Source organism: Leptopilina heterotoma, unplaced genomic scaffold, assembly GCF_015476425.1.
Source record: "Leptopilina heterotoma isolate Lh14 unplaced genomic scaffold, ASM1547642v1 Lhet_68, whole genome shotgun sequence".
NCBI classification, from domain to species: domain Eukaryota; kingdom Metazoa; phylum Arthropoda; class Insecta; order Hymenoptera; family Figitidae; genus Leptopilina; species Leptopilina heterotoma.
Window position 1 is genome coordinate 4627085 of NW_025111157.1, and position 17873 is coordinate 4644957.

Below are 17873 nucleotides of genomic sequence, written 5' to 3' on the forward strand. Positions count from 1 at the left end.
ACATTGCTTCGGAATTTTAATTGCATCGACATTTTTCTTCTTGAAAATTTAATAAAGAGATTATTGTAATATTTAGAATATTTATAAAGTTCTGAACATTTTTCTAGCTATACTCGATGTTAATACACAATAATTAGAAAAAAAAAATAAAAAAAAGAGTATTGAAAAAATTTTTTTGTCCCTGAAGTTAGCGTCGACGCTAAGTGTCGAAAACTATCATTTGATTTTTGTAGAGATGAAAATGTTACGAATTTCACTTCTTTCATTCAATTTGCAGGGATAGAACCAGTGAAAGTATTTAAACATGCGGACTTTATGGACCAAAAATGAAAAATTAGGGACCATTTCCGGACCAAAAAAAAAAATATAACCAGTCCGAGTCAAATAAGAGAAAATTTTACTTAAAATTATAAATTAAATTTTGCATAACTATAAAACATGAAGATATCGATAACTCCGAGTCTTCTTTATCAAAAAAAATTAATTCCAAAGAAATGTTAGTTAAAAATATGAAAAATTCAAATTTTCGAAGATATCAACAAAAAATTTTGAACTTTCAAATGAACGAAATATTTTGTATTAAAAATATTTTCATAGATTACTGATTAGAATTAAAATTAAAAACTCAAATTTTACATGTAGAAAGTATATAATTAATTCGCTTGAAAGTAACGCAAAATTATAGTAATAAAAATTTAATTAGAAGAAGAAATAAATAAATTTCGTTCATTTGAACGTTCAAATCTTTAAGATCATTCAAAGATTTTACTCTGAAACCTTCTCAAAATTCAATTATTTATAAAAATTTACGCTCTATTGCTTTTAATATTCAATTAAAATCTAAAATTTTAACTGAAATCCATTTTTAAATAAATTTTTATGAGAAAATTGTGAAAACTGTGAATTTTTTATTATTTTTTTGAAAATAATTAAAGGTTTGTGTAAAATTTTATTAAATTCTTTTTAAATAATTGAATTCTTTTAGAAAATGTTATTAGAATTGTAGATACCTATTAAAAATCATTGAATTAAGGAAAATTTTTGAAAATAATTGAAATTTTGCCAAGAATTTTATTAAAATTTTTTTAAATAATTAAATTTCGTAGAAGAATTTAATTATTTTTATTTCTAAAGATAATTGAAATTTTGACAAGAATTTTCTTAAAATTTTTGAAAACAATTGAATTTCTTAGAAGAATTTTATTATTAAAAAAATAATAATTGAAATTTTGACGAGAAATTGTATAAAAAAAAATTAATTCTACTGAATGTTAGTTGAAAAGTATGACAAATTCAGAATTTCCAAGATTTTAATTTGAAACCTTTTCAAAATTCAATTCTTTCTAAAAATTCATGCTTCAATGCTTCTAATATTCAATTATTATTTAAAATTTTAACTGAATTCCATTTAAAAAATGAATTTTTAAAAGAAAATTCTACTAGAATTCAATTATTTAAATGCAAAAAAAGAATTTATTGAATAATTGCATGTTTCTTAAAATTGAATTCTTATAAAGAATTGTATCAATAAATTTTTTAAATAATTGAATTCCTTTGACGAATTTTAATAAAGTTTTTATGAATAATTACATTTTTTCGTGGAATTCGATTAAAATTGTATTAAAAATAATTGAAATTCTGCAATGAGTTTTATTATTTATCAAAATAATTGAATTCCTATTTTCCTAATAAGAATTTTATTATTTACCAAAGTAATTGAAACCCTGTAAAAATTTAATTATTTATTAAAATAATTGAATGATTGCGAAGAAATTTATAAAAAAAATTTGTAAATAATAAAATTCCTGTGAAATTTTTATTATTTTTTGAAAATAATTAGAGGTTTGTGTACAATTTTATTAAATTCTTTTTAAATAATTGAATTCTTTTGGAAAATTTTATTAGAATGGTAGATGCCTATCAAAAATTATTGAACTGAGAAAAATTTTTGAAAATAATTGAAATTTTGCCAATAATTTGATTAAAATTTTTGAAAATAATTGAATTTCGGAGAAGAATTTAATTATTTCTAAAGATAATTGAATTTTTGACGAGAATTTTTAAACATTTTTGAACATAATTGAATTTCGGAGAAGAATTTAATTATTTCTAAAGATAATTGAATTTTTGACGAGAATTTTTAAATATTTTTGAACATAGTTGAATTTTTAGGAAGAATTTTATTACATTTGAAAATAATTGAATTCCTACAATCATTTGTAATTTCTCTAAAATTATCCAAATTGTATCGTTCAATTTACGGACTTTACTGAAGGTTTTCAAAAAAATGGATTTTGATTTGATTTGCTTTTTTTAGAGATGAAAATGTTACGAATTTTACTTCTTTCATTCAATTTAAGAATTGAAAAACCATCAAGAGGAGATTTTTAACCAAAAAATTTTGAAACAATAGTTTTTTTTCGAATTCTTGAACAAAAAAATTGTTTTCCCCACTCAGCGTCGACGCTAAATTTAGGGAGCTGAATTTTTACCAATTCGATAGAAACTATATCAGTAAAATTTATAAAATTGCAGAAGAATATTAAAATTCGAAACTTAACCAATAATTAGTAAGGGGTTAAAAAATTTTCTAGTTACAAGAACCGCCACCAGATGCCCCGCAGGTGGAAGTCTCTCACAGGGAAGTTTGCGAATGTTGGGGATATAAGCAGAATATGCAAATTAAGGAAACCATGAAATTTTTGGAGACTCAATCTCAGTTTATTCCTTCAAAATAATAGTCCTTTTTTGTCAAGGCAATGGAGAGAAAGAACGAGATGATGTCTGAGGAAGAGAAAAGGGAAATGTGGAGAAGGATGGATGAGGAGATTTTCGTGAAACGACACGAGAAATACTTGCTTGAACAAAAGCAACGTAAGGAAGAAGAAATGCGGAAGAGAATCGAAGGCCGCGCCGCATTTCGGGAAATTTTCAAAGAGTTTCAGAAGATCAACTAGCAGTGGTTGATCAAGAAAACTCGGGGCTGAAAAGCCCCACTAATTCAATTAAAACAAAATTTTAGGTTAAAATTCCCTCTTTACGGATTGCATCATCATCTGTTTGATGTTCTTGAAAAGAATAACGAATTTCGGGGAAATTGTTTTGAAATTCCTAGGAAATGGTTATTAACTGTGGTAAAACTGGTAAAATTCGAGTTAAAAATGAGTTATTCAATTTCAAAGTTCGGTTTTTACTTGTAGTAGTTGTGAATAGTTGCAAACTTCAACTACTATGTGAGCCTGGATCAAAAATTTAAGTTTTTATCCCAAATGTTTGTTTCCTGGCTTTACTACTGGTTCTGAAATTTTGGCTCCAAAAAAGCAGATGTAATAGAACATTTTCTGAAAATTTGTCGAAGAAATTTAATTTTCTTTCAATTTAGGTGAAGAGTTGTCTTAAAATCACAGATTGCTACATTGATAGTATTTTCTGTTAATTTATATTAGACAGATTTAGATTTCTGTTAATTTATACCTTAAAACGTATTTAAAAATAAAATAAATCATTAAAACAAGTTGCCTACAAATGAAGATGAAAAATTCCTACTAGTAAAGAACAACTAGATTTTTAAATTTCTTTTCTAAATTCGGTTCCTTCTATCAGAAAATCGTTATTTTTATTCAAACGTAACTTTTTCTGGTCCAAAATTTCAATAAATGTCATTTAAGTTTTCGCTTTAAAATTTACCAAAAGGATTTCTTAAAATCAGATTTAAGTATATTCCTGAGAAGAGCATCGAATTTTCAGAAATGTATTTTGGAAATTCTTTTAAATCCATTATACATCTAAAAATAATTGTGGTAAAAATTTATAATTCATTAACTTGAATAACTGCAAGAACTTCTAATTATAGAAAACAATTAAAAAATCAGTTATTCAATATTTAATTCAACTGTTTTTTGCTTGTTATACTTGTACAGTTGAAAACTTCATCCATTACATGAAATTCGGTTAAAAGTTTTGCATTTTAACCCAAATGTTTGTTTTCTGGCTTTGCCAATGGCTTTGAAATTTTTACTCCACTTAAAAGCAGATATAATAGAACATTTCCTGAAAATTTGATGAAGAAATTTAATTCTTTAACAAAGTATAGTTGGAGAACAGTCTTAAAATTGCAGACTAGAATTTTGTCCATTTATACCGTACAGAATATTTAAAATTTTTAAAATCATTTTTATAAGTTGCCTACAATATGTAACTGAAAGAATTTTTAATAATCAGAAAAGAGCAAAAACGAATAACATTTTATTATTTAGCATAATTGTATATTCTTCAGAGCAACGTTAAATTTTCCGAAATGTTTTTCCAAATTCTCTGAAAATGCTTATGAATAAGTAAGAAATTTAACATTCATTCAGTACTGAAATAAAAACTTAGAGGGACATCCATAAATTTTCTATTATCATCAAAAAAATGATCATCATTAAAAATTTTTTATAGTTGCCCTGACTTGAAGGTATCAAATTGCAACGAAATGCCAATATTTCGGTGAATTCATAATTCGATCCAAAATTGGGTATAAATTTGATCTAATGTCTTACATCCGAAATGAATGTTGCTCCATTTTCGCAGTTTTACATTCAACAAAAACTGGAATTAACTTCGACCTAATTTAATTCGTATTCGATGATCCGAACAGCGCGGGTTCGGAAGTAACCTCTGTTGAATTTCCCTTGGGGAGGGGAAATTCTTACGCACGGTTTGTTCCGTTATCGGTGTGACAGCAGCAGTTACTGTTTTTTTTTTTTTTTTTTTATTTTATTTTTTTTTTTTTTGTCTATCTTGTGTATAGCTGTAAATATATATAGCGCACGATGTGCTATTTGGTTCAAACATTAAACCGGAAATCTTGCTTCGTGAACAAGGCGTGAAATGACTTTTTTCTCGGTTCAATATCACAATGAAAGTTAGAGTGAAGACCTTTTAGAGTTTTGAATAAATATCGCAGACTCACGTGACAACCGTGGAAAACGTCAATGGATCATTGTCACGATACATATATATATATATATATATATTGAGTGGAGGACGAATTGAGTTTCGATCGTTTTACGAGTTTCAGATGGAGAGATCTTTGACCCTCTCCTAATGGGAGAGAGAATTTTTTGTACCTGACGTCATCCGAGAACCTTATGAACCTTATTTATACATGCCTTGTCTGACGTATTTATAAGGGTGCTACAAAAGGAGTCTTTGGTCGAAAGGATATTTAATCTTTATAATCTCGCGGCTTATGCTTACTTTTCGAAAATCGATATTTCGAATATTTTAAAGACTCTCTTTCTCCATTTCAATCCATTGAGTTTGATTATTTTTTTAAAGAAATAGTTTCAATCTTGAAAGGAAAATTGAAATTTGACTTTTTGTCAATTTTCCCTTCGTATAACATTAAAAAAAAATGCCGCCATGGGAAAATTCTTTGTGAAGGAATGCAGTTTTGTTCTTAATAATTATTTAAAAAAAAAAAACAGAAGAAAAAAGAAACAAAAGTAGTCAAAAAAAATAGCTACCGAAAAATTAAATTTGACGATTAAAAAATTCATTTCTGACGTAAAAAAAGTAGTGAACAGTCGATTTCAGATTTGAGTGTGAAGCCTTTGGAATCAAATTTTCAATTTCGAAAATAAAAATTTCCCAAATATAAAATTGAGAATTACTGGACAATGCTAAATATCGATATCAATAAACTGATAAATTATAATAGAAGTGGGTTTCTAGTTTATGAAGCAAGCCTATGAACTCAATTTGTCACTACACATTCTCTCTTGGGAGTGATCGAGATCCACTTTACTCGACATTATTACATTAACATTCACCATATTGATTTATTCGACATTATATTATTATATATTTTCTTTGACTTGACTCTGAAGAGATTGGAAATTTTTTTCTAATTACATAAATTACAAGCACGTTCGTATTTATATGAAACTATAAAGAAGAAATTCACTAACGAGCGAGACATTATGTCATCCTGTGTATATATTTATATTTATACGACTCACGCGAGCAAAACCGCTTGCATAATTATTATTGTCGATTTCAGATTTATGTACTTCCATTGATAAATGATTGTCGCTTTTTTTCAAATACTATCATAGACATTTCAATATATTCTTACCACATTTTTATATATACAAACTGATATAAAGTCGTTACAAAATTATATCGTAACTCGGAGAAATTACTTCATTATTCCGTCGAGAATAGTGTAATTTCTTTTCTTATAATGCACACTGAAGAATATTTTTACTGTCAAATGATTAAATCATTTAATCATAATATAATTAATTTATTAATAAAAATAATTATTAATATTTAATATCTATTATATTTAATTACATTTCAATAAATTTCTTCGAATAATTTGTGCTTAATAAATTTTGTGATAAAATTATTCACAAGAATTCAATTATTTTATAAAAATGTAATAAAATTTTCCAAAACAATTTTAATTATTTTCCATAATTATTTTATTTTTTTTTTATTTTCAATACAATTTGAATAAAATTTCTCAAATAATTAAATTTTCTTTTAAATTTTAATAAAATTCTTCGAATGAATTCAATTATTTTATAAAAATGTAATACAATTTTTCAAAACAATTTAATTATTTTCATAAATATTAACATTTTTTTTATTTTCAATACAATTTGGTAAAAATTTCTCAAATAATTAAATTTTCTTTTAAATTTTAACAAAATTCTTCGAATGAATTCAATTATTTTTAATTTTATAAATTGAATAAAATTTAAAAAAAAAATTCAATTATTTTTTAAAATTTTAATCAAATTCTGTGAAAGAATTCAATTATTTGCAAATACAATTTTAATTAAATTTCGCCACGGAATCTAATTATTTTTTTAAATTAAAATTTTTTTTAAAAGAATTGAAAAAAAAATTTTTTAATTTAAAAATTTCAATAAAATTCTTTGAAAGAATTCAATTATTTTTAAAAATTTACATTTTAATTCTTCGAAAGAATTGAATTACTTTTATAAATTTTAATAGAATTATTCGGAAGAATTCAATTTTTTTCAAAATTAATAAAATTCTTAGCAGAAATTCAATTATTTTCAAAAAAATCAAAAAAAAAAAAATATTGTCGTCAACATTTCAATTACCTTTATAAATGAACAGCAAAATTCTTCGAAAAAATTCAATTATTTTTAGGATTTTGAATAAAATTCTATGCAAAGTTCAATTATTTTCATAAATAATAGTAATCATCACAAGAATTCAATTATTTTCAAACATTTTTTAAAAAATCGTGCCAAAATTTCAATTATTTACAAAAATTTTTCTTAATTCAATAATTTTCAACATTCTACTATTTTAATAAAATTTCCCAAACGAATTCAATTATTAAACAAAAATTTTGATAAAATTCTACACGAATATTCAATTTTCAATTATTTTACAAAAAAAAAAGAAAAAATTCACAGGAAATCAATTATTAAAAATAGAATTTGCAGAAATTATTTCGAAAAAATTCAATTGTTTGAAACTTTTTTATAAAATTCTTCTCAATAACTCAATTACTTTCATAAATAATAAAACTCATTTCAGAAAAAAGAATTTTTTGCCTTTTAAAATTAATGTATTGAAAATAATTGAAATCTTGCGAAAAATTTTATCAGAATATTAGAAAATGATTGAAATCCTTCAAAATTTTTATTATTTATGAAAACATAATTGAATTCTTTGGAAGTATTTTATTAAAATTCTTAAAAATCCTAATTAAATTTATTTAAAGAATTTCTTTGAATTTTTTAAATTGAAAGTAATTGAATTTTATGAAGAATTTTGAAAAGTTTTTAAAATAATCGTGTTTATTAATAATATTGAAATTGAACATTTGATTATTAAATTTTATTTAAATTTTCAGAAAATAATTAAATTTTTTAGCAGAATGTTTTTATTTATAATTAAATTCTTGCAAAGAATTTTACTATTTATAAAAATAATTGAATTGTTTCGAAGAATATATATAAAAAATTTTAGAAAATAATTGAATTTCTGCGAAGAAATTTTTTTTTGAAGATAATTGAATTCTTAGGAAGAATTTTATTAAAATTTTCGAAAATAATTGAATTTCTTGCGAAAAATTTTGTTATTTTTGAAGATAATTAAATTTTTGACAAGAATTTTATTGCAATTTTTTAAAATAATTGAATTCTTCCGAAAAATTTTTATTCCAATTTTTAAAAATAATTGAATCTTTTCGAAAAAATTTATTAAAATTGTATTGAAAATAATTTAATTTCTGTGAAGAATTTTGTCATATTTGAAGATATTTGAATTTTTGGGAAGAATTTTGTTAGAATTTTTGAAAATAATTTAATTAAACAAATAATTTTTTTCAACTTTTTAAAATATTTGTGTCCGTTAATAATTATAATTTAAACTTTGATTATTGAATTTCATTAAAAAAAATTGTATTGGAAATAATTGAATGTTTCCGAAGAACGTTATTATTTATAATAATAATTGAATTCTTTCAAAGAATTATATTTAAGTTTTTGAAAATAATAAACAGTATTGACTAATAGTGAATTTTTTAAATTTTGAATCTGAATAAATTAAATTATTCAAAAATCGAATTTTATGTTTGAAAATAAAAAATATTGTAATTTGCATATAGTAATAATGAATCGATTATCAAGTAACATTTGCTAGTATTTAATATTTATTAATATTTGATAAAATTAAATCATTTAACGGATAACAAGAAAAACAGAAAAGTTTGAAACGAAACTTTTTTCTTTTTTTTAATTTAAACATTTTAAAGTTTCTATAAATTATAAAAATTTATGAGTAATAATGGTTTTTATAAACTCGCCGCTAACTGGCTCTCATTGCGATTTTTCTTTTTTGCGAGCATTTAATTAGTGGACAATTATCAAAATGTGCATGAAATAAACTTGCGATGTGAAATTTGACGAGTGTTTCTCTGCACATATTCATCATGATTTACAATGGTTGTTGCGAACATTAATTAGTTACTGTGGTCGCATCAAATATCCGCAACAGCTATGACAATCAATGCAACTGTGTGTACATATATACATCGCGGAATTGACATATGCACCGTATTATTTGTTTTCATATACATTTGCAGATTGCTTACACTCCATATATGTATACTATATAGTGTATATGGATATTTGAGAATTTTGTCATCAGTATTTTAATATCTTAATTGCCAATCGCATATAGAGAGCCTTTAATAATAACGATGAAACAAAATGTCGAATATTAATATTCGAACATCACTGCCGGTGATATTAATCTTCTATACATCCAGAGGGAAATTTTATTATTTCAACCAAATTTTTTATTCTCGTTGAGTAAATTTATTTTACTTCAATAAAAGTATATTCAGGCTTCGTTATGCTATACTATTTTCGTTCCACTACTTTGTTTAAATTCGCTAATACTAAAAATCAAAAAACTATTCTCAAAAATTATAATCAAATTCTTTAAAACGATTCAATTATTTTCAAAAAATATTCGAAATCCAATTATTTTCAATAAATATTAGAAACATTCAATTATTTTCAAAAAATATTAGAAAAATTCAATTATTTTCAAAAAGTATTAAAAAATCCAATTATTTTCAATAAATATTAGAGAAATTCAATTTTCAATTATTTTCAAAAAGTATTAGAAAAATTCAATTATTTTCAAAAAATATTAGAAAAATTCAATTATTTTCAAAAAGTATTAGAAAAATTCAATTATTTTCAAAAAATATTAGAAAAATTCAATTATTTTCGAAAAATATTAAAATAATTAAATTATTTTCAAAAAATATTAGAAAAATTCAATTATTTTCAAAAAATATTAGAAAAATTCAATTATTTTCAAAAAGCATTAGAAAAATTCAATTATTTTCGAAAAATATTAGAAAAATTTAATTATTTTCAAAAATATTAGAAATTCAATTATTTTCAAAAAGTATTAGAAAAATTCAATTATTTTCGAAAAATATTAAAATAATTAAATTATTTTCAAAAAATATTAGAAAAATTCAATTATTTTCAAAAAGTATTAAAAAATCCAATTATTTTCAATAAATATTAGAGAAATTCAATTTTCAATTATTTTCAAAAAGTATTAGAAAAATTCAATTATTTTCAAAAAATATTAGAAAAATTCAATTATTTTCAAAAAATATTAGAAATTCAATTATTTTCAAAAAGTATTAGAAAAATTCAATTATTTTCGAAAAATATTAAAATAATTAAATTATTTTCAAAAAATATTAGAAAAATTCAATTATTTTCAAAAAATATTAGAAAAATTCAATTATTTTCAAAAAGCATTAGAAAAATTCAATTATTTTCGAAAAATATTAGAAAAATTTAATTATTTTCAAAAATATTAGAAATTCAATTATTTTCAAAAAATATTAGAAAAATTACATTATTTTCAAAAAAAATTAGAAATTAAATTATTTTCAATATCTAGTATTTTCATCAAATTTCGCAAAAAAAAATTCAATTATTTAAACAAAAGAATTTATAAAATTCATCCAAAAAGTAATTATTTTCATAAATAATAAAATTGTTCCCAGGAATTCAATTATGTCGATAAATTACAATATTATTCCCGAGAATTCAATTATTTTGAGGCATTTAAATAAAATTATTTGCAAAATTCAATTATTTTTATAAATAATAAAATTTTTCCCTAGAATTTAATTGTTTTTGAAAATTGTAATAAAATTCTTTCCGAGAATTCAATTATTTTGAGGCATTTTAGTAAAATTCTTTGCAAAATTCAATTATTTTCGTAAGTAACATTATTCAACACAAGAATTCAATTATTATCAAAAATGATAAAATTTTTCACAGAAATTGAATTCTTTTTAAGCGTTTAAATAAAATTGTTCTCAATAATTCAATTATTTTCATAAATAACAATATTCATCAAAAGAATTCAATTTTTTATTAAGAATTCAATTTAATACTAAAAGTACTAAATTTTCTTTTGGAAATTCAATTATTTAAAATAATTTTAATAAAATCGTTGGCAAGAATTCAATTATTTTCATAAATAATAAAATTGTTCTCTGGAATTTAATTGTTTTGGAAAATTGTAATAAAATTCTTTCCGAGAATTCAATTATTTTCAAGCATTTTAGTAAAATTCTTTGCAAAATTCAATTATTTTCATAAATAACAATATTGATGAAAAGAATTCAATTATTTTTAAAAGTATTACATTTTTTCTTGAAAATTCAATTATTTTGAGGCATTTAATTAAAATTCATTGCATAATTCAATTATTTTCATAAATAATAAAATTTTTCCCTAGAATTTAATTGTTTTTTAAAAATTGTAATAAAATTCTTTCCAAGAATTCAATTATTTTGAGGCATTTTAGTAAAATTCTTTGCAAAATTCAATTATTTTCGTAAATAACAATATTCAACACAAGAATTCAATTATTTTTAAAATCAATACATTTTTTCTGGGGAATTCAATTATTTAAAAAAATTGTAATAAAATCATTCCTAAAAATTGAATTATTTACGTAAATAATTCTTCGAAAGAATTCAATTATGTCAATAAATTACAAAATTATTCCCGAGAATTCAATTATTTTGAGGCATTTTAAGAAAATTCTTTGCAAAATTCAATTATTTTCATAAATAATAAAATGCTTCTTAGGAATTCAATTATTTTCAAAATAATTTAATAAAATACAACACAGACATTGAATTATTTTTAAAAATTTTAATAGAATTCTTTGAAAAATTTAATAATTTTTTTTTTTTGGTCGTCAAGTTTAATTTTTTGATATCTACTTTTTTACTACCTTTTTTAGTTTGAAAGCTACTTTTCTAAAATTAATTATCGATTGAGAAGTCTGAAATTCTTGTTTTCATACAAAAATGTGACTTCATAGTTTCAAAAAATACTACCCGCAATAAAGTGGAAAGTTTACTTTTATTTCTAACAAATGAAAGTAGAAAAACGAATAAAATAAAGCGAGGAGATTAGAATTTTTTATAGACGATGAAAAAAAGAATCTGGAAAATAAAAAGAATTTACGGTTTTTAGTGTAAAAATTCAGTGACGGGAGGAAGATTAATTCTTTTCTCTCTCTCTCGCTTTTTTCAATATATATATAAAACTCTCTAAAACTTTCTGTCAAAGAAACTTTTTAACTGAAACTGACTTTTAACCTCATCTCTTTTCTGCGCCAATGATTCTGTATCCTTTCAAAATAAAACAAAGAAATCAATAACTTATCCGGGATTTACTTTCGACCTTCACACATTTTGCATTTATAGAAAATAAATCATTTGGGATTTAAGGGGAACAAATCCCCAATAATAGGTTCGACAAGAGAAAATTTTTAAAGACTTTTCCGAACATTTTATTTCCTCTGTTCTTTTCCGAAGATTAAAAAGTTTTCTGATCCAAAGATTTTCTTCAATTATACTATTTTTTTCTTATTTTCTATTATCAAGGTTGCTACAAAATTTAAATTTTGTTTTCCCTGATTTCCAGACATATTCAATTATAAATCAAAATTTTAAGTGAAATTTAAATACAAAAATAAATAATTTATTCAATAATTGCATATTTCTTAAAACTGAATTTTTATGAAGAATTTTATCAAAATTTTTAATAATATTATAATTGAATTCTTTCGGCGAACTAAAAAAAAAAACTTGTTAAAATAAATGCAATTTTCTATCATTTTATTTAAAATTGTATAAAAAATAATTTAAATTCTGCGATAAAGTTTTGTTATTTATGAAAATAATTGAATTCTTGCAACGAATTTTATTTGTGAAAATAATTGAATTCCGGAGAAAAATATTATTATTTATAAAAATAATTCATTTTAAAATTTTATTCAAATTTTTTTAAATAATTGAATTTTTTCAAAACTTTTTAAAAAGAATTAAATTTTATCTAGAAATTTCATTAGAAAATTGAAAATAATTGAAATCTGACAAAGAATTAAAAAAATATGTGTTTTTTAATAATTGAATTCCTGTGAAAATGTTTATTTTTGAAAAGAATTGAATTCTTGGAAAGAATTTTATTAAAATTTCTTAAATAATAATTGAATTGCTTCGAAGAATTTTTATTTTTTACGAAAATAAATGAATTGTTACGAAAATTTTTACAAACATTTTTGACAATAATAATTGTATTCCTAGGAATGTTGTATTTTTTGTATTCTATGACCAATTTTATTATAATTATTCAAATTTATTAAAGCATTTTATCAATAATTTTTTAAATAATTGAATTCTCAAGAAAAATTTTGTTATTTATGAGAATAATTGATTTCTAGCGAAGAATTTTATTCAAATTTTTTGTAAATAATTGAATTGTATGGGAAAATTTTATTAAAATAATTGTAATTTTATTAACTAAATCTTGTAAAGAATTTTGTCAAAATTTTTTTAAATAATAGAACTATTAGAATAATTTTATTTAAAAATTTTCGAAATAATTGAATTTCTCAGAACTATTTTTTTCAATTCTCTGAATATATTTGAATTCATTGGAGAAACTTCATTAAAAAATTAAAAATAATTGAATTGGTTTGAAGAAATTTATTTAAAAAAATTGATAAGTAATTGAATTCCTGTGAAATTTTTATTAAAATTTTGTTTAAATAATAGAATTCTTTTGGAAAATTTTATTAAAATAGTTGATATTAAAAATAATTTGAAATGAGGAAAATTTTTGAAAATAATTGAAATTTTGATAAGAATTTTATTAAAATTTAAAAAAAAATTTTTTTAAAAATAATAAAATTTATAGGAAATATAAATTGTAATTTACAATTTATATTTCCTATAAATTTTATTATTTTTTTTCAAAGTAAATTAAGTTAAAGTAAATTTAACGTTTACTTTTTCAAAGAAAAAAGAGTCCTGGTGAAAAATATTTAGACGCAAATTGAAAGAAAATGGGAAGTGAATATAAAAAGGGAAAACAAATCGCGTAAGTGATAAAAAAATTTTCTAACACGTTTTTTGTTACGTGATAAGTAGGTATAACATTTCGATTAAATGGCAGAGCGACAGGATCTTTTGCGGATAAAGAAATATTGGACTCGTTGCAAATTACGTAGCTTGCGTCCCTTTGGAGTTAAGGGCGTCTTTTAGATTCTAGGGACGAGAGAAATGTTCACGGACGACTTTCCTTGCAACCCCTAATTTTCGAACTACGTTGGGGGTATATCTCCGGATTCGAATATATATATATATATTGTACAAAATCGACCCCACTTCGAAGCGAAGAGAGGGTCGTCGCTTTTACTCTCCGTTGCTATACGAGATTCTCGTCAACTTTTGGATACAAAAGAGGAGACTGCCAGGATGGTCTCTCTAATTCTATTGAAAAACGTGGAATATCCACAGAAACTGGAAAAACCAGAAAAACCTCTTTCTATTTTACATTTAAAATTAAAAAAAAAGTCAGACACCAAAAAAACTTATTTTATTTTCTGAAAAACGAATTTTGAGAAATAAAGTTTTGGTTTAAATTGGTAAGGGGAATTTAATTGCTCTCGAGGGTTTTTTTCTTCGCTCTCCATTACACCCTATTAGTGAAAGGATATATTTGTTTTAAAGTAAAATAAAATATACTATTTTGGAATAAAAAAAATTATTCTCAAAAGTTTTAAACAAATTCTTAGAAATAGTTCAATAAATTTTAACAAAATTCTTTCTTTCTATCTTTCAAACTAAAAAAAGTAGTAAAAAAAATGGTATAGAAAAATTAAACTCGACGACAAAAAAAAATAGTTTTAGACACTTCACAAAACTGACAAAAATTTCCATTTTACAATTTATTTTCCTCACTTTTTCCTAATTTTCATAAGAAATATTTACTTCTTTCTTATCCTATTAATAAATTAAATTCCTACAAGGAATTTTATTATTCATGAAAAAATTTCAATATTTATAAAAATAATATTATAACAATTTCTCAATAATTGATTTCTTTCGACTAATTTTATGCAAATTCTAATTTAAATAATTGAATTCCTAAGAATTTTATATGTTATTCATGAAAAGAATTAAACTCATAGGAAAATTTTTACAAAAGTTTTTAAATAATTGAATTTTGTTTGGAAATTTTATGAAAATAGTAAATATTGAAAATCATTGAATTGCGAAAAGGTTTTTAAAATAATTAAATTTTACAAAGAATTCTATTAAAACTTCTGCCAATAATTAAATACTTACGAACGATTTTATAAAAATTTTATTAAAATTTTCAAAAATAATTAAATTCTTGGAAACAATTTTATTATTTATGAAATTAATTGAATTATTGAGAAAAACTTTATTAAAATACTTAAAAAGAATTCAAGTTATGTGAAAAATGATATAATTTCTGAAAATAATTGAATTCTTGTGATAAATATTGTTATTTATGAAAATAATTGAATTTTGCAAAGAATTTTATTAAAATACCTCAAAATAAATGAATTTTCGGAAATTTTTGAATTTTCGAAGAATTATTTATGTAAATAATTCAATTCTTAGTGACGATTTTATAAGAATTTTTTAAATAATTAAATTCTGGTGGAGAATATTGATATTTATGAAAACAATTAAATTTTGCAAAGAATTTTATTTAAATGCCTCAAAATAATTGAATTTTCGAGAATAATTTTATTAAAATTTTCAATAATAATTAAATTCCAGGGAACAATTTTATTATTTATGAAAATAATTGAATTATTCAGAAAAATGTTATTAAAATGATTAAAAAGAATTCAAGTTCTGTGAAAAATTTTATCATTTTTGAAAATAATTGAATTCCTGTGAAAAATTCTAATATTTTTGTAAATAATTGAATTCTTCCGAACAATTTTAAAAAAACATTGTTTTTAATAATTAATTTTTCAAGGAATAGAAATTAAATTTTTAAGAATAATATTACAATTTTATGAGCAATTCCTGTAAAATTGTATTAAAAATAATTGAAATCTTGCGATGTATTTTATTATTTATCTAAATAATTGAATAGTTGCTAACGATTCTATTAGAATTTTTTAAAATAATTGAATTCCCAAGAAAAAATGTATTTCTTCTAAAAATAATTGAATTCTTGTGATGAATATTGTTTTTTTTTAATGAAAATAATTGAATTCTTCATAAGAATTTTATAAACCTTGTTTTCAATAATTAATTCTCATGAAATATAATAAATATTATTAAAATCTTATTTTAAATATAATTGAATTCTAGTGGAAAACTTTGATAGTGAAAATAATTGAATTTTTCGATTAATTAATTTAAAATAGTATTAAAAATAAATAAAATTCTTCGTTGAGTTTTATTATTTATGAAAATAATAAAATTCTTGCTTAGAATTTTATTAATTTCTTTTTTTTAAATTGAATTGTCATGAAAAATATTATTATTAGTGAAAGTAATTGAATTATTGTGAAGAATTGTATAAAAATTTTATTAAATACTTGCATTTCTCGAAATGTTTTTAAAAATTCAATTCTAAATTAATTGAATTCCTGTGGAAATTTTATTATTTATGAAAATAATTAAATTTTGGATGAATTTTATCAATTCTTTTTTAATAATTAATGTATTCTTTTGCGAAATTTTATGAAAATACTAGATATTGAAAATAATTGAATTTCGAATACTTTTTGAAACTAATTATATCGTTTTAAAGAATTTGATTATAATTTTAGAGAATAATTTTTTGATTTCTAATATTAGGGAATTTAAAGTAGTTGAAATTCTCAAAAAAATCAGAATTAGTAGAATTTAGTGGCTGAAATCTGAAAAAGTACCTAAATAGAAGCAAAATGCAAATTTTTTAACCAAGAAATTTTGAAACAATTGTTTTTTTTCGATTTCTTGCAGAAAAAAATTGTTTTCCCCACTCAGCGTCGACGCTAAATTTAGGGAGCTGAATTTTTACCAATTCGATCGAAACTATATCAGTAAAATTTATAAAATTGCAGAAGAATATTAAAATTCGAAACTTAACCAATAATTAGTAAGGGGTTAAAAAATTTGCTAGTTACAAGAACCGCCACCAGATGCCCCGCAGGTGGAAGTCTCTCACAGGGAAGTTTGCGAATGTTGGGGATATAAGCAGAATATGCAAATTAAGGAAACCATGAAATTTTTAGAGACATCAATCTCAGTTTATTCCTTCAAAATAATAGTCCTTTTTTGTCAAGGCAATGGAGAGAAAGAACGAGATGATGTCTGAGGAAGAGAAAAGGGAAATGTGGAGAAGGATGGATGAGGAGATTTTCGTGAAACGACACGAGAAATACTTGCTTGAACAAAAGCAACGTAAGGAAGAAGAAATGCGGAAGAGAATCGAAGGCCGCGCCGCATTTCGGGAAATTTTCAAAGAGTTTCAGAAGATCAACTAGCAGTGGTTGATCAAGAAAACTCGGGGCTGAAAAGCCCCACTAATTCAATTCAAACAAAATTTTAGGTTAAAATTTCCCCTTTACGGATTGCATCATCATCTGTTTGATGTTCTTGAAAAGAATAACGAATTTTGGGGAAATTGTTTTGAAATTCACAGGAAATGGTTATTAACTCTGGTAAAACTGATAAAACTCGAGTTAAAAATGAGTTATTCAATTTCAAACATCGGTTTTTACTTGTAGTAGTTGTGAATAGTTGCAAACTTCAACTACTATGTGAGCCTGGATCAAAAATTTAAGTTTTTATCCCAAATATTTGTTTCCTGGCTTTGCTAGTGGTTCTAAAATTTTGGCTCCAAAAAAGCAGATATAATAGGACATTTCCTAAATATTTGTTGAAGAAATTAATTTTCTTTTCAATTTTTTAGAATAGTCTAAGAATTGCATGACTTCTTCATGAGTTGTAG

General features: G+C 22.2%; 1 protein-coding gene across 5 annotated transcripts in view; it reads right to left on the bottom strand.

The window, feature by feature from the left end:
• Positions 1-17873, bottom strand: part of LOC122510353 (tyrosine-protein kinase Src64B) — a 132094-nt gene that overhangs the window by 35631 nt on the left and 78590 nt on the right. The gene's annotated exons all lie outside the window — the stretch shown is intronic.